The 19,646-nt window shown below is 31.8% G+C and overlaps 1 protein-coding gene across 5 annotated transcripts in view; it reads right to left on the reverse strand.

The window, feature by feature from the left end:
* Positions 1-5,170, reverse strand: part of LOC127727011 (inactive rhomboid protein 2-like) — a 55,600-nt gene extending 50,430 nt beyond the window's left edge. For 3 of the 5 annotated variants that reach the window (XM_052234391.1, XM_052234392.1, XM_052234389.1), the window contains exon 1: positions 4,804-5,170. The gene's annotated coding sequence lies outside the window, so the exon portion shown is untranslated. The remainder of the gene's footprint in view (positions 1-4,803) is intronic. The other 2 variants (XM_052234390.1, XM_052234393.1) reach the window with 2 other exon arrangements.
* Positions 5,171-19,646: the final 14,476 nt, after the last annotated feature.

The following is a 19,646-nucleotide window of genomic DNA, read 5'->3' on the forward strand; positions in this document are numbered from 1 at the left end:
ACAAAATTATCAGACCGGAACAAAATTTTAAATTGATCTGTAACTTGTTATGATAAAACAATATACCAAATATCAAATCAATATCTTCAAGCATGAAGAAAAAAAGTGTGGAAAACTGATTTGCCGGACTGACAGAAGTACAGACAGACGGACGGACAGACAGACAGACGGAGTGCAAACCTAAAGTTCCCTTTGACTTCGTCTGTAGGGGACTAAAAAGAGTCATCTGATTATTTTAGTGGAAATAGGAAGGATCATATTGTTTTCTTGCAAATTTTTCTATCTAATTATGGTTTCAAGATATTCAGACAATAAACAGTCAGGGATATAACTCTTTAGGGTTATTAGAGAAAATATCTTGCATGTGTTATTACAGATACTTTCATGAGTTGTCTACTCTTTAATCCTTAAATTTTCTAAATCTGTAGTAACATATGTTTGTTATTTGTTAAATAAATCATAAATATTTTAATTTTTAGTGGGCACTTGGGAAGTCCTGAAACTTTGCGCAGAAACTAAATACATAGCCTTGATAACTAATTTTCGAATTAAATTAATACCTTTTTCATCAACCATGGTAAATCAATGAGACAAGGCTTTTAAGGGATAAACTTAGCTGTAACAAGCATTCTGAGAGTATTGCATGGCAATACATAGTCCCCTACCGGGTAAAAATTCATTATACTGGAACAAAATGCTAACTTGTTCTATAACTTGTCATGGTGTAAACAAAAAGTAAATATCATGTCAATAAACAGTGTGGAAAACTGATTTATATATGAGTGATTTTTTCAAGTCCAAGGACCATAACTCTGCACAAAATTATTAGAACGAAACAAAAAATTGAACTTGATCTGTAACTTGTCATGATAAAACTATATACCAATTATCAATCAATATCTTATAAGCATGATGAAAAAAAAAACATTAGATATGATTAATAGTTCTCTTAAATTAGATATGATGTAGTACAGTGTATATCTATTTTCAAATTATAATCAAATATAATTAATAGTTCCAAATATTTTTTCTTTCATTTGTCACAAACTAATATAGATTTGTAACTTATCTATAAAATGTCAACAACTTTTATCTACACAATGTAATGTATTGAAATATATACATTAATAAAAATAGATTATTATCTAATTAAAGGATTTCTCTTCATATTTTTTTATATATATATATGGCATTCAGAAAATTAGTTTATACTAAATAACAAACAAACCTGCCAAAAAATTCTTCAAATAATTTGACAAAGAATGTCTTTTAAAAAATGAGTTATCTCCCTTTGTACAGAAATATGGTTTAACATAGTACTCTAAAATAAGATTTGGTCCAGAGTTATGGTCCATAACTCTGGACTAAATCATCAGACCGGAACAAAATACAAACTTGATCTATAACTTGTCATGATAAACAGTCAGGGGACTTACTTAAATGAGTGATTTTCTAAATCACTGATTCAAGTAACATTATGTCCATAAAGGTTGGAAGTAAGAGTTGTCTTTCTTTAATAATCACCTATTTAAGTGGTACAAATTAATCACTAGACTAAGTGATTTAATTTTATTGTAGCTTTAAATATAGAATACTAATGATCCAGGGACTAATTATGTTGCTAAAATTATCAGAACCAACATCTGTGTTGATAGGATGACCGGGTCATGTCAGGTGATGACCTTGTACTAAATCTAGGATAATGACATAAAAATCACTTGTTTAAGTATCATACCTCAATTTCCTTCCAAAAAATCACTTCTTTAAGTATCATTATTTTAATAACCCCCACTAATTTCAACACCCCCGAACAGTGAAATTTTGGTCGCGAACAGTAGAATTTTATTACATATTCTTTAAATTTAAACCTTGAATTTTACAAGAAAAATACTCCCACTGCTGGGAAAAATCTGTTAAGAAAGTATCAGTTCATTATGTAAAGCCAATTTAATGGCATTTTTTCAACTAAAATAGAATTTGCAGCTAAATGATTGCATCAAATGCATAAACCTGGCAGTTTAAAAGAATCAAAAAGTTAATTTTTTTCAATTTTACTAATGAAAAGATATAATCTAAACCTGTGTGTTTAAAATTTTGGTAAAACTACAAAATCACAATTTGTGACAAAACTTCGAATTTGCTACTTAAATAAGTGATTAAAAAATCATTTATTTCAATAAGTCCCCTGACTGATAAAACTATATACCAAATATCAAATCAATATCTTCCAGAACGAAAAAAAGTGTGGAAAGCTGATTTGCCGAACTGACGGATGGACAGACGGACAGACTGCAAACCAAAAGTCCCCTTCGACTTCATCGGATGGGGACTAATAACAAGGTTTTGTTATTAAAGGCATGTAACTTATTATATGAGACACTTGGGAATTACTGGGAAGCTTGCGCAGAATCTCATTACATGCTCTGATCATCAATTCTTACAATAAATTAAAATACATTGTGATTAAGCATGATGTATGTCCGAGCAAAGGCTTTGAAGTGATGTAGAGAAGCTGTAATAACACCCTTTAGTTATTACAGGCATATTTTTTTCTGTAATAACATAGGTATACTATGTATGATTGGCAAACTATGAACTGTTATATCTTTCTATAGTTTAGTATACATAAAGACAATAATAATATCAATAGAACTTGTATACATTTTAACAAAACAAATGATGTATATTGGCCCTTTGGAACATGTAATATACATATGTTATCACAGTTCTTTGATTTTTTTAGTCCACAATAACAAATGTATGTTATTTTTCTCTAATAACCCTATAGAGTTATATCCTTGACTGAGATAAATGATCATTAATGCATCTTATCCTTAAGTTCTATTTTTTCCATGGTTGCCATGTTGGTTGATAGGCAGGAATAAAAAACACAAAATTAGTACTAGATACATTAAGAATCATTCAGTTAAAGTTTGGTTGAAATAGACATACATGTATTTACACTTTTGGTATGCAGCTGAATTTTGTCTCCAAATGACCCCAGATTTGTCTCCAAATAACCTTCTGATATCAAGCAACAATCAATTTTTATTTATGACGTCTGCTTTTTTAAATTGTGATGCAATGTTTGCAGGAACTCGTGTGATTCTAAGGAATGGCAGACAAATTTGCATACAATGGTAAATTCTTCTTTTGGTGAATGGTTTCAGAGGAGAAGGTTTTTGTAAAAGTTTATGTCGATGATGGGCACTGACTGATGTAAATAGCTCCTATGGCCTTTGGGTTCATGTAGTTGAAGTGGAAGCAAGTTAACTCATACCATTGTAAACTCGTACCACGTAAACTCGTACCACGTAAACTCGTACCAAAAAAGTTAACTCGTACCAACGTAAACTCGTACCACTGGGAAGTCGTACCAATCAGAACTCGTACCACTGCAAACTCGTACCATTAAAAATATATTCAAAAATACGAATGTTTTATGATTTTTTTGGGGGTAAACTTAACAAAAAAAGTTGAATTACTTGAATTGTATACTAGATTTTAATAAAAACTTAGACATAAATACGAATGTTTTATGATTATTTTTTTTAAGCTTTATACAAAAAATTAAAATATCTTTGAATTTTATACCAGAATTTAATGAAAACTTAGACAAAATAATATATGATATATATGTGAAATAATATATGATATATATGTTAATAAAACATAAGGTGTATTTCTTGAGAGAAAAAAATAGTAATATTTGATGTTTTGTTAATTTTTATACATGAATGTTCTTGAAATTGTGGTAAATAAAGCATCAAAATGAAACATATTCTTTGTTATTCTGCCAACACTACCATTACGCCTCCTGGTCATTCACAATACCATTAGACACATCATTAAAAAAGAGGGGCGAAAGATACCAGAGGGACAGTCAAACTCATAAAAAAGACAAACAGACAAATAATAGTACACAAGACACAACATAGAAAACGAAAGACTAAGCAACACGAACCCCACTTAAAACCGAGAGTAATCTCAGGTGCCATTTCATATATTGGCTACTTTTTCTAAAAGAACTATGCATATCTTCCACTACAGGTGATATTTATAAAATAGAAGAATGATAATGACCTATTATTTATATCAAATAAAAGCATGGTCATATTCTGCTACAAAGTGCTGAATATTATATAAACATATATTATTTCATACTTTCTAACTGTTGGTCATAAACAATTTTAAACCTTTAAAACACAATTAATAAATTCTTTCATTAAATAAAATTCCTTTTAGAAACAATAGAAAAATACACAAATCTATTCAATGTTACCGATTTGGAATGATTAAAAATTAAATCAAATAGTTGTCAGTAAAAGTTTAAAAAAGAGTCTATTCAAGAGAGACAACAAAGCCAATCTGCCACGATTTTCTCTGTGGTACGAGTTAGCCGTGGTACGAGTTTGCATTGGTACGAGTTTTTTTTAGTGGTACGAGTTGACATTGGTACGAGTTTACAATGGTACGAGATAACTATAATTCGTTGAAGTTTAAATTAATTTAGTAGTATAAAAATTAAACGGTTTAATAAAGGTTTTCTTCAAATATAAAAAGAGGACATCTGTTACTTTATATTATATGAGTTGTCTACCTTTAGTAACACTTTGAGTCATCAGAATAATATTATTTGTGACTGTCAGCTATTCATCCTAGGATAACAATATAATCTATGGAAAACCAGGTCATTTCTCTCCATTATAGTGAAATAAATAATTGTTTACATCATTAATTCAATTGAAATATTAAAACAAAAACTAATATAAAGAGAGAACACATAATTTTTTGGCTACATACACATAGTAGATTTTGCTAAACACCAGAAGTTTAACAAGGAATTCGGCATATGCAATTACTTTTCTCCACTTATTCTGTTCACCATGAAACAACATGAACACCAAGAAGGTTCACTGCAAATCAGCTTGGCTAAATTAATCTGTTTATTAACTTTCGGTTTACCATTTTTGGCGACTGTGCTTACGAGGGTGCGCTTTTTTCAAACAAACGCATTACTCTGTGGAGCACTTTGAAACCATGCAATTACGTCGTCGGTTTGTGTTTTAAAAATAATTATTTAATAAAAGTACGAAAAATTATTATAAAAAGAAACATAAATTAAGCCAAAAATAAACAGAAATTACAAACAAAATTATACTTTGAAACAAACACACCCTCTTAGTTCGGTACAACCATGAACCAGAAATACCACTATAAAAAGCAACAGTTTACCATAACCCAAAATGTTATGTTATGTTATGTTATGTTATGTTATGTTATGTTATGTTATGTTATGTTATGTTATGTTATGTTATGTTATGTTATGTTATGTTATGTATTGTTATGGGCAAAATACCTTTGTTATAAAAGGGAAGAGAAGTCTGATACCAATTATGCAATCGAGATACCATTCGTCGAAGAACTTGTGACAGACTGACAAAACATTATCAAGACGAACAGAGAAACATTAGTTCAACAAAACGCTAAACAGAAGACTTAAGATTGGTTAACATGAGTCCATCAAAATAAATGTTAGTGTGACAAATATGAACTACATTTAATAGATATGCCAAACAAGAAATCAAAGCATATAATCGGGGGGCCCGTGGTTTTATATATTTGACACTAAACTCCGAAATGATCCTAAACAACACGGTTAATTTTTATTCTTTTTTTTGTATTCGATCAAACACATTATGTATAATATATAATTCTATTTCTCTATGATATATATTTGGTGTACGTGCAATACATAAAACAAAAAACAAAAAAATATAAACAAATGTAAGTTACTGTCAAGTTAAAGAAGAGAAAACATGAGCACTGTATATAATGGCGATTACGGACACATATACTATCGATTGTCAAACCATCTGCGGATTTTTTCACATGACGAACACACATCTTGGAGAAAAAAGTCAATTCGTAATTTTCTAATTCGAATGATGTACGGCATGAAAGAACTGTTGTGAATTCGGGTGCAGAGAGACTGTCCATAAAGACAATGAACTCATTTGGATTAACGTTGATTATTTCCTGCCATAGATCATCTCGTTTGTCTTGTATAGAATCACAGGACACCAGTAAATGTTCAACATTATTCAAAAAGAACTTGCCACATTTGTCACAAAGTAAATGTTCATCTTCGTAACGTACTACAGAACATAAGTCAATAACATACTCGGCAGAGGCACGAAGTTCAGGAAATTGTTTTGCAATTGTCCATGCATTATGTGGTTTGATTGCAGAATGAATATGTTCAAACATAAATTATAAAAGTCACTAGCGCCTGAAATTCGGTATAACCCCAATTTTTCGTCAGTTGCTTTTATTTTCCGGTTTACAATGGCTGACCAAAGTTTTTTTAAAGAAAAATAACCAGTATTTGCAAAAATTCACAATATAATCTGTAATATTATATTCCTCGGCTGCTTTATAAATGTCAGGTATAAAACCAAGTTGTTCTGGGACGCATAGATGTTTGAATTTCATTAGTCTGCTGATCATAATCGTTTTGGTAACGCTGAATACTTCAACCTACATAATCTACCAAAAATAAAAGTTTAAATCTGTTAATAATGCTTTCAATTGAAAACCAACCAAGAAGACTTGTACATTTGTCAGAACGGTTCCGTTTCGGAAGTCCTTGGATGATTTTGCACACAAATTTGTGAGATCTTTCTAACATGGTAAGTTCTGTTTGAGTCATTCATATACCCCAATATAGATGATCATAGATGTATTTGGCAAAACTTTTCGGAATTTTGGGATCCTCAATGCTATGCTACTTCGAACTTAATTTGGCCTTTTAACTGTTTTAATTCGAGCATCACTGATGAATCTTTGTAGCAATATACCAACTTCACCTGCATATGGGATATACATTTCCCAACTCATTCGGTATTCAAGAGCTTGCAGCTGCTACTCATGGATAAGAGTTACTTACCACGCCTCATGTTTCTTATGATTTTAAAATCTAATATTAATCTTCAAAATCTCAGTTTTGTATGATTTTAAAACCGTTGCAAAGATTAAAATTATGCTATTAACAGTCGAATTTGACATAAGCGGTCATCTCAGTAACAGAATCTATGACAAACGAGACGATTTTAATTTAGAAATTTTCAATTTCCATCACCTTAGTAGCAATATACTAGCTTCACCTGCATATGGGATATACATTTCCCAACTCATTCGGTATTCAAGAGCTTGCAGCTGCAGCTGCTACTCAGACTTTATAAAACTTCACCAGTGTCTGAGCAGAAAGTTGATGAACCAGCTAGGGTTATGTCAAAGAACGTCTCGTCCTTTTTCTAAAAAAGTTCATCGGAAGATACCAAGACCTTGTTGATAAATATTCCGTATCAACTTCACAAACAATACATGATGGTCTTGAAGTATAGGTTCTAGGTACTACTGACGTTGTTTATCATATTAATTACGTGTTATAGTGTTATTTTAGTTGTCTTTGTATATTATTAACCTTACTTTTTTGACAATTTTATCTATTATGTCTGTTTGTTTTGTTCACACATTGCTGTGAATATTATCGAATTTTATGCGACTGTCATACAATTGAGAGGTTTAGCTAGTTATAAAACCAGGTTTAATCCACCATTTCTACATAAGGATATGCCTGTACCAAGTCAGGAATATGACAGGTGTTTTCCATTCGTTTGATGTGTTTGAGCTTTTGATTTTGCCATTTGATAAGGGACTTTCCGTTTTAAATTTTCCTTGGAGTTCGGTAGTTTTGTTATTTTACTTTATTTTGTAGAAGAAACGCGCGTCGCGTACAAAATCATAAGCCAGCTTGGTATCTTTCATTAGTTTTTTTCACATACATGTATTTTGGACACACAAAACATTCGTGACATCCGAAAACATCACCAATTAGATTGTATATATATATTGGTATTTTGTGCATCACGGATTCCAGGTTTTACCAGATAACCAACATCAGAATATTTCGATATCTGTGTTTTAACACACAGTGTCTGTTCATTAAAATCAGAAACACATTCATACAATGTATAAGTAAGAGAAACCACTTGGATAAAACTTAAGCGTGATACAAAAAACCTGAAGATCAGTTTAACTCCATCCAAAGAGTATCAGACCAAATATTACATTGAGACAAACCTACAACATGTCACTATATATAATATAGAAATAGCTAAACGAAAAAAAGTTTAGTTTATACAAGTAAAAGAATGGATATGGTGTATTTATTCAAGACACATAAACCCTATATGCACTTTACAAACTCGAAGCAAAGGAACAGCACTCTTATTGCTGTACTTTTATCTCAAAGACATAAGATAACTCACAGTCAAGAACGAGTCCTTTAACGGCGAACAAAAGCTCACTCCTCACTCCAAGTTCGAGACGGCCTATAGCAATTTAAAGGCTTCAGGTGAATTCTTTGCAAGATCTCGTCGGCAAATAGCTACATATAAAAAAAAAATGCTGTCAATACGCAGAATTAACTCTTAACTGTTCACTTATTTATACCATCATCATTGAAATTTAATATACTTTATAATTTACATAGCCTTCGCGCTTTTAAAATATATGTACGTCTATACAGCGTTAATTTGATTAACTTGATTTTAACACATAAATGGTGACTTATCGTAAGGTATGATTATACTTAGAGACTTGAATGAAAAAAAGCATTGCACATTTTATGTTTTGTTGGTAACGTTGTTAACAAGGCAAACAAGTTCAAGAGTTTTCATTGCGATAAGTGAATTTATTGACAAGGCGTAAAATGTAATGTTTATTCTCTTTATTTCGTTTTATCCAATTAAAAAGTAAAATAACAAAAATACCAAACTCCAATTCAAAACGTAAAGTCCCTTATCAAATGGCAAATCAAAAGCCCAAACATATCAATCGAATGGAAAACAACTATAATATTCCTGACTTGGTACAGGCATTTCCTTATGTAGAAAATTGTGGATTAAACCTGGTTTTATAACTAGCTGAACCTCTCAATTGTATGAGAGCTGCATAAACATCCAATATATTGACAACAATGTGTGAACAAATCAAACAGATATAATAGGTAAAAATGTCAAAATTGGGGTACAGCAGTCAACATTGTGTTATAATCTTAATGACTATACAAACAAACAAATATGTCAACAAAGAAAAACAAAATGAAATATAGACAAAGCACATAAGCAAAAATGAAAGACAAAAATACAAAAAAATGACCATAGCACAATAACACAACGGCGGGATGTATAAGTACCGAGCCACGCCAAAAGAATATTACCTAAAAATTGACTAAACAGTAAAGGTTAATAATATACAAAGACAAATAAAAGAACACTATAACACGTAATTAAGATGATAAACAACGTCAGTACCTAGAATCTATACTTCAAGACCATCATGTATTATTTGTGAAGTTGATACGGAATATTTATCAATAAGGTCTTGGTATCTTCCGATGAACTTTTGTAGAAAAAGGACGAGACGTTCTTTGATATAACCCTGGTTCATCAACTTTCTGCTCAGACACTGTTGACGTTTTATAAAGTCTGAGTAGCAGCTGCAAGCTCTTGAATACCGAATGAGTTGGGAAATGTATATCCCATATGCAGGTGAAGCTGGTATATTGCTACTAAGGTGGGGGAAATTGATAATTTCAAAATTAAAGTCAGTCTCGTTTGTCATAGATTCTGGTACTGAGATGACCGCTTATGTCAAGTTCGACTGTTAATAGCATAATTTTAATCTTTGAAACGGTTTTAAAATCATACCAAAACTGAGATTTTGAAGATTAATTTTAGATTTTAAAATCATATAAAACATGAGGCGTGGTAAGTAACTCTTATCCATCGTTCTTGACAATTATAAACCTTTATTAAAACACGTGGACAGGTTTAAACTAAATTAGTCTAACTATTCATTAATGATTTTCATCCATCTTAAAATGATATAATGTTTTAATTTCTTGTCAGATTGATATGTGCAGAGTATACACAAGTTCTCTCTCTTTTATCTTATTCTAACATATTTAAATAAATTTTAACATGATTATTTATTTTAAAAATAAACGCATATATATTTTAGTGCAGTGACCCTGCAAATAGGGTGGATATCCTACAGAAGCAGTAGGTACTATACTGTTTTTTTTTACAGTCCCCTGTTATGCCTATATTATTGAGTTAAGTGGATTTTCTTGTCTTATTTTTATTTTGCGTTGTTCATTGTTTCATTTTTTATTCCAGTAATCGTGATGATAAGGAGACGATTTATTTTCAAAATACTTATCTAATGCCCAACACATTCTTACTGACTGTTCGGACTAGGAATCTCGTCAGTGGTGGTGGTTGGCTATCATTAAAGGATTTGTTGTTGATATACAAAATTCTAGATCTTTGCTTGTCTCAGTTGAACTCATTCGGTTCGGTTTGATGCTTAAAACCCTATGGTGGTTACTTCTAAATATCTAAATTTTCTGAATTTGTGTATATAGGTTGCTGTAAAATTAAGTTATAAATAAACTTGTCGTTGGTTCATGTCTGTCATATTTGTTTTTCGTAAATTGTTTTGTTATAAATTAGGCCGTTAGTTTTCTCAGTTGAATTGTTTCATATTTGTCATGTCGGGGCCTTTTATAGCCGACCATACGATATGGGGTTTTCTCATTGTTGAAGGCCGTACGGTTGCCTATAATTGCTTACATCCACTTCATTTGAAATTTGGTGGATAGTTGTCTCATTGGAAATCATACCACATCTCCTTATTTTTATATTGAAAGTGTTATTTAGATGTATCATTTAGATGATTTAAGTGTTTCATTTTTAGACGAATGATATCAAAGTATATCATTAATCACCTTCTGTCAACATTTTGTGACAATTAAATTTGTTGTTTATTATTTGGAACTCTATAGAAATTGTGTTCAAATCATTTCAATCTCAAATATTTGTATACGGTTTTCATCATTAAATATTTCTTAAATATTTGTAAAAAATTTAAATACCCACTTTCCTTGTTGGTTATTTTTTTTTTATAAATTCAAACAAAATAGTGAAAACTGAAAGATTTGTTGTCAAAGCTTATGCTGTATATGTGTCAACAAGCATTAACATGAAACCACACATATCGTTAGTTGGATAATATAATGACTTTCTTTTATATCAGATAAGACCAACGTTTGTCAATGATGAAAGTGCTTGTACAGTCGATTTATGTAACATTAGCCATTTTACAGTTTTGAAATATTATTATCAATAATTATTACGATTAAATCTGACATCAGATGAATATTTGGAGCATTATTGTGCAAGAGATGACTTAATATGTTTTATTATCACGGCGCCCTTTTGTCAACGAAGACAATCAGCCGTCTTGTCTCAGCCATCTTATGTCCGCAAAATTGATTGTTCTGCTTATCATTAATCGTTAGTTTTTTAATCAAGTTTAGTTGACATTGCCGGTGATGCTGCGCCATTGCATACGTTATCGCCCTTTGATGGAATACCGTTGATTGATAGGCGAGACAATATCATGAATGTTTAAATGGGTAAATATGCATATTGAAAAAAAGGAAGATGAGATCTCGGAAACATCACGATATTACCGTTTTTATCATGAAGATAGCCAATTAACGGATGCCTTAATTGCAATTATGAAGCAACATAGCGGATGTAAATTCACCTATAAACATGATAAGTTCGTTATGTTTTTTTGTTTTTTTTTGTACACAGGATTAACTTGGTATTCTATCAATCAAATAATGCATATTATGAAGAAATTGAATTAATGAAACAATGAACATGTTCAAAAGACTGTTTATTAAACGCAATGGACGAACGCTACATATAAAATAGAAATAGATAACATTCCATCAAAACGTAAAAGTGACATATGAAGGCCTCACTGTGACTTTGAGATGAAGAACAGCAATAAAAGCGCTGTTCCTTTGCTTATTTTGTGGTTTTTTTTTGCTGTGCATGTACTGATTTTGTGTCATAGATGGATACCCCATATCCTTTGTTTTTCTGTTGTATTATTTCAAAGGTAACGATATTGAGTTACCAAACAACACATGTGTATCAAAATAGACATTTTGAGGTAATCATATGGTGAATCGGTGCAGAAGCGACCCTCCCCCAAATAAAACCCAAAGTAAAATGGATCTCCGATTTCAAAAAAATATTCACCCGCTTTACTTCTTATAATTTGATATAGCCGATGTCTTTTAAGATACAGCAACGCAATTAATTGTAAAAAAACATCTAATATAGTGCCATGCTAAATGTTAGCACAAAATTTATCAACTGATAAGTTAAAAAGATGATAAAATTATTTCATAACAAAATCTATCTAGCTATGCAAACGAATGATATATACTGCATATATCGGGGAGCTAGTGTAACATTTCCATTAAATAAAGAAAATGGACAATGGCTAACAAGAACGCCGTCTGCACTTCATTAAATTAGGTTGCAAAGAACTTTTTGTAGAAATTGCAATATTAATGTCCAGAAAATTAGACCATTAACTAAGATTCATAAGATTTAGTTATGGTATGGTGCAATTTAGAGAGAATGTGAATTGTCAATATTTGAAGTCTGGACTTCAAAGTATGTTACCTATAGTTTCTAACCTTCTACGTCATTTGGGCGTTGATGGAGAGTTATCTCATTGGCAATCATACCACATTTTCTTATTTTTATATTCGAATTTAAAAAAATCATTCAAAGGTACGCACTACAGAAGTTCAAACAGCTTTGTTTAAATTCGACCCTGCACTTTACAACTTTCAGATATATAAGATTTCAACGACAATTTGGAACAATGTTTCATTCTAAAAGTAGTCATAAAAACTGTAAAAACTGTGGTAATCTCAATTCTGATACCTGTTTTCAATTGACTTGACCATTAATTGTTACAATACACACATTCACAAGGATCTGAATTGTGCTGCCTCTAATATAGTGTACAGTATTGAATGTACAGTATTGAATGTACCGTATTGAATGTATAGCATTAAATGTACCGTATTGAATGTATAGCATTAAATGTACATTATTGAATGTACAGTATTGAATGTACAGTATTGAATGTATAGCATTAAATGTACCGTATTGAATGTATAGCATTAAATGTACATTATTGAATGTACAGTATTGAATGTACAGTATTGAATGTATAGCATTAAATGTACCGTATTGAATGTATAGCATTAAATGTACAGTATTGAATGTACAGTATTGAATGTACAGTATTGAATGTACAGTATTGAATGTACAGTATTAAATGTACAGTATTGAATGTATAGCATTAAATGTACAGTATTGAATGTACAGTATTGAATGTACCGTATTGAATGTATAGCATTAAATGTACAGTATTGAATGTATAGTATTGAATGTACAGTATTGAATGTACAGTATTGAATGTACAGTATTGAATGTACAGTATTGAATGTATAGCATTAAATGAACAGTATTGAATGTACAGTATTGAATGTACCGTATTGAATGTATAGCATTAAATGTACAGTATTGAATGTATAGTATTGAATGTACAGTATTGAATGTACAGTATTGAATGTACAGTATTGAATGTACAGTATTGAATGTACAGTATTAAATGTACAGTATTGAATGTACAGTATTGAATGTATAGCATTAAATGTACAGTATTGAATGTACAGTATTGAATGTACAGTATTGAATGTATAGCATTAAATGTACAGTATTGAATGTACCGTATTGAATGTATAGCATTAAATGTACAGTATTGAATGTACCATATTGAATGTATAGCATTAAATGTACAGTATTGAATGTACCGTATTGAATGTACTCTTTGTTGGCTAATAGATGTCGGTGAAAAAAGACTAACGAAAAATGTATATGATCACCGGTATAATGTTAATGATCATAAGTGCAATAATTTTCTCCTTAAAACTCTAAGCAACGTAACCATTCCATTGTTTCTGTAAAAAAGTCAGAATTATAGAGAAAATTCATCATTCAACTAATGACCCCATATTGAGTTCACCATATCGCATACAACTAGAAATTTTCTAAATTCGAGAATAAGGAACAGTTTTGTTCATACGGATGCAACGACAAATCTGATAGTGTAGGTAGTTTGTCTAGTACCAGGTGTAGGAATATCAACACGTCAGAATTATTAAACACATCTGTTCAACGCTATAGAAGATACAGTCATTGAAAATATACATCACATGTAGTTCACACCGTATCTATAGATGGTTTGTTTTCATCCTCTGTTGGAACACCTTTCGGAATAATTCGTGTTCATACTAAACTGTTGATTCAAGTTCTGCTAAGTAAAGACTGGTTGCAATAATTATGGGCATTGCAAACCACAAGCTATTCAAACCTATTCCAAAGATGATAAAAAACGCCTTTTTAAAAGTAGAATTCGCAAATAATGGTTTAAATGCTATCAATATGAGCAGACTTTCCACATAAGATATATTCAGAAAACAATACCGGAGTACCCAAAAGACACAACTATACCATTAATTGCATATTCTCATATCATATTCATTGCACCCAAGATCTTTAAGAAAGTTTCAAGTACCTCTACCATTAAGGATGTAAACTCCATTTAGTGACGTATTGGAAAACTCGATGTGCCATGAGGACACATGAGGACACGGGTTTCGCAAGAAACCGATGTTGTAGATGCTTTAATATCTTTTCACGACACAAATATTGCTGTTTCAGCAGACAAAGCCTCAAACTTTATTGTTTTGTATGCACAAATCATCATTTATAATGTCTAACAAAAGAGCTAGGAATTCACAGCTAATTTAGGAATTCCAAAAATAAATCTTCAGCATTCACGAAAGAAGAGATTTTGGAACGGTATATAGCCGGGTCGTCTAGATGTTCGAAAGTTCTTTTTAAAGTTCCTACAACCATTATTCCATTATTCCTACAGTTAAAGATGGCATTCATATATATTGTGATGATATTTTTTGATCCATTGGTGTTATTCATAAGTGGATTATTACAAATTTTAAATATCTACCCAAAATCTGCAAAATCACAATCTTTACATTTTTGCAGATATATCAAAATGTTTGGTTTTTCTATGCTCTACACTTATGTTCTCCAAGCTCTGTTGAACGACCGACTTCATTGTATCAATAAACAAAGCTTTTTCTACAAATAATGGGATCATTGATACAAATTTCTTGGTAATGAAAAATCTTTCTTTGCGAAGAGCCACACTTTCTCACACAGCAAATACACTGAAGAGGATGTCATAAAAATGATTGGCATTTTGATCGACAGCATGTTTGCTGATTGTGGTTGATTGATATATCCAGAGAAAGTCGGTATTCCAATGGGTCAAATAGTAAACCCTTACTGGCAAACTAGTTTTTGTACTCATATAAAGCAGAATTCATACAGAACCTTCTCAAAGACCTAAAAGTATCTTACAAAGTTCTTAAACTTTAATTTCAGATATGTTGACGATGTCGTATCACTCGACAACCGACATTTCAGCGCGTGCTTCCTTATCATCTATCCCAGTTGAAAAGAGAATAAGAATGCTACCGAAAGTAAAAGGAATGCTTCATATCATAACCTTTTGCTAAATATTGACACCGATGCGACTAGAATCTATGACAAACGTGATGATTTCAACATTCCAATCGTCAACTTCCTATATCTCAGCATTTCAACTAATAAGTTTCGCTCGTGAATGTTCACACTACATCAGCTTCATTAACATGAGTGTGATTCTTTCATAAAACTGCTATGAGTTACGAGGACGAGCGAATGAAATCGACATTACAACAGTTTGACTGTTATCGTCACGAATTGGTTGACTGATATGATTTGTCTTCGTCTCACTAGCTAGATGCTTTTGCGGTCTTGGGTTTTTAGATACGGAATAAGTCGTCTGATTTGTATAATTACAGATCATGTCCCGATTGTGACATTTTGACTAAGTATGCATTCGCATGCCAAGTAATGCATGTATAGCAGAGTACGCCTACCATGTCGACGTACCCGATCTCTATCCTATTCATGTCGACGTACCCGATCTCGATCCTATTGATGTCGACGTACCCGATCTCTATCCTATTGATGTCGACGTACCCGATCTCTATCCTATTGATGTCGACGTACCCGATCTCTATCCTATTGATGTCGACGTACCCGATCTCTATCCTACTGATGTCGACGTACCAGATCTCTATCCTATTGATGTCGACGTACCCGATCTCTATCCTATTGGAATTCATACAATTCCCACAGTTATCCAGCTATGACTCCTGTATAGAAAACCCTTAAATTACTGCTTTCCTTTAGCTTTATATAAAAAATAATTATGTTTAACATAATAGAATGAGATATTATCCTTTTTTTATATAGATTTTCCATTCAAAAATAAATATTTTTGAAAACATTAGAAGGCATAATCGGTTTAAGGCACACCAATTCAAGGTTTACAGCTAAATATCCTCTTATTACCCACTTTTAGGAGGAACTTAGAGCATTTATTCATCACAAGAAACCCTACATCAAGTCCAGATGTAAGATCAGATGATAACATACATGTATATAATTTTTATAGTGTTTTCAACACTGGTGTTAAAAACTTTAGTATATTAATCACAGTCTTGATTTTATCAGTTAACGTTGTAAATGGTGCTATTCTAATGTATTCACTCAAACTTTTATAATTCTGTTATATTGTTCTATCATATTCATAGAATATTCAAATACAACCATTAAGCCTTAATTTCCCAAGAAGTAAAAAGAAAACCAAAACGCTCTTGCTATAGATATTCGAGTTTTCTTTTTGATATCCCAGGCAATTTTGTTATAGAAGACTTAGACATTGAAAATAATCAAGCAATATCAATTTTCATAAAAAGGGATTTAAATGTCATCTAATTTCTACTATAGTTGGTCGTTAAGTCATCGACGAATCTATTTCGTACTTCGGGCAATTTAATTGTTAAGGAGAGAAAGGTGATAAAATTAAACAATAAAATCTCATTTAAAATATACAATTAAGATAAAACAAACTAAGGGAAATTCCAAAAGACTAGGCGCGTCGACTGGGTAAACGTATCCTGGTAATTATGCATCACGCGTACTTGCGAATCCGAACTCAGCAAAACTGTCACAACAAGAAAATGGAAGCAATCGACAAATTTACATATCAGACGACTGTCCTGGTTTCAAACGATCTTAGACTGCGAAACATGTATCTTGTTAGTTGAAGCACAGACTCATTATATCGATCAAACAATTGATGCTTGTCACCTAACCCTTGTATGGTGTCGATTTCAGTCGTTTTCTCAAAATCCTATCGGTTCAGTTTTTGCATAATGGGAACAACCTTGTTTTATATCGATCAAACAATTGATGCTTGTCACCTAACCCTTGTATGGTGTCGATTTCAGTCGTTTTCTCAAAAACCGATCGGTTCAGTTTTTGCATAAGGGGAACAACCTTGTTTCTTAAGTCCGTATAATGTGAACAGGCATGCGCTTAACGCATCAATTGAGAAATATAAATGTAATACCAAAGGACAGCTGTTATGCTTTTGTTAAGAAACGGAAAGTTGTCAATGAGAAAACTAAGGTCATAACGTTGGTCATAGTTTTAGTTTGAAGTCGTCCATCTGTGTCAATATCAAGAAAAAGATCTAGTTTTATGAAGCAGACCTTCTAGTTTCGATACTATCCTCGATTTCAAGTTAACAGGGATGTATGAGATTCAAGCTTTCACTGAAATGTGGCTAATGGAGTGACAGAATTGAAAGGTTTTTACTTTATAAGGATTATATGAATTTTGTTACTGATGATACTAGACATTTCACATTAACTTTATACACAATTTTCTATAAAGCCATGTAAAAAACATCAAAGATACAAAACTTATAACTTGATACGCCTGACATGCGTTTTGTCTACATAAGAAACACCAGTGACGCTCGAATAAAACAAGTTGAAAGTCTCTTAAAATAAGGAATGGAGCATTGCAAGCCAACAAATTCCGAAAGTTGTGCCAAATACGGCTAAGACTATCGTTGCCTTGGGATAGAACAACCTTGATATTCCGAATAATTTACAATTTATAAGCAGAACATAAAGAGAAAATGACCACATCGATGATACCCAGGGGGTGAAAGGTTGAACAGAAGTGGCATACAAAAGCTGTAAAACAAGGTTTTATCCACTTTTTTCTACATAAGGAAATGCTTGTACCAAGTCAGGAATACAACAGTTGTTTTCCATTTGTTTGATGTGTTTGAGCTTTTGATTTTGCTACTTGATAAAGGACTTCCCGTTTTGAATTTTCCTTGGAGGTCGGTATTTTTGTTATTTTACTTTTGTTTTTATACACAAAGTGGTTATAAAAGCTCATCAAAGATAACAAGCTGTGAACGCCAGACTATTCAGGGCCGCACGAATAAAAACGCCAAATCAAACACGAAGTTGAAGACGGAAATTCAGAAAAGATATGCCAAATACTGCTATGGTAATCTATGTAGAGGATGGGGAAATCTGAGTGTTTCGAATAATAAAAAAAACATATAAACAGAACATTTACAGAAAATTATCATACCAATGATACTGCATGTCAACACAAGGACTTATGGGTGGTGTTCGCGGGTTACGAAACGTCCATCAGTAATGTCATTGGCCGGTGATTGTGATTAAAGATACCAGGTTTATATTGTTTAAATTAGACCCGCGTTTCAAGACTAGACAACAAATCAAACATTATCATGTGAAAAATCGACCAACACTACTTTCCATTTGTTTCTTTGTAGTTTTGGCTGTTTTATCTGCAGTTATCATAAATTTGCTGATGTTGGTTTTGCTACCAATCAAGACATTTTGTGTGTTAAGATCATTAAGATCCTAACTTAAATTCATCATTCATAAATAGTAATCTCAAAGAGATTTAGTGCTTCACATATAGTTGAAATATAATTATTCAGTGAAGCTCTAGATAATATCAAACAAAGAGACCTGGTATGATTCCCAATGTGACAACTATCCACCAGAGACCAAAGGACAGTGATGTTAAATTGGATGCATTGTTTGTTTCATTGTTTTGCTTGATTTCCATCAAATCTCCTTTTATTTATATAGATAATATATAAGGAAAGATAACATTAGAAAATATACTGCCACTTAAAGAAAATATGTTCTCATAAATTCTACTTTGGATGGTAAAAAGTAAAATAAAAAAAATACCGAACTCCAAGGAACATTCAAAATGGAAAGTCCCTTAACAAATGGCAAAATCAAAAGCTCAGACATCAAACGAATGGAAAACAACTGTCATATTCCTGACTTGGTACAGGCATTTCCATATGTAGAAAATGGTGGATTAAACCTGGTTTTATAGCTAGCTAACCCACATCTCCTTTGTATGACAGTCGCATAAAATTTCATTATTTTGACAACAATGTGTGAGCAGAACAAACAGACATATAACACTAGTAGGTAAAAATGGAAAAAATTGGGGTACAGCAGTCGACATTGTATTATAATTTTAATCGCAATAAAAACAAACAAATATGTCAACAGAGAAAAACAAAATGGCATAGAGACAATCCATACACGAAGCACATAAGCAAAAATGAAGGACAAA

This window comes from Mytilus californianus, unplaced genomic scaffold (genome assembly GCF_021869535.1).
Source record: "Mytilus californianus isolate M0D057914Y unplaced genomic scaffold, xbMytCali1.0.p SCAF_19, whole genome shotgun sequence".
NCBI classification, from domain to species: domain Eukaryota; kingdom Metazoa; phylum Mollusca; class Bivalvia; order Mytilida; family Mytilidae; genus Mytilus; species Mytilus californianus.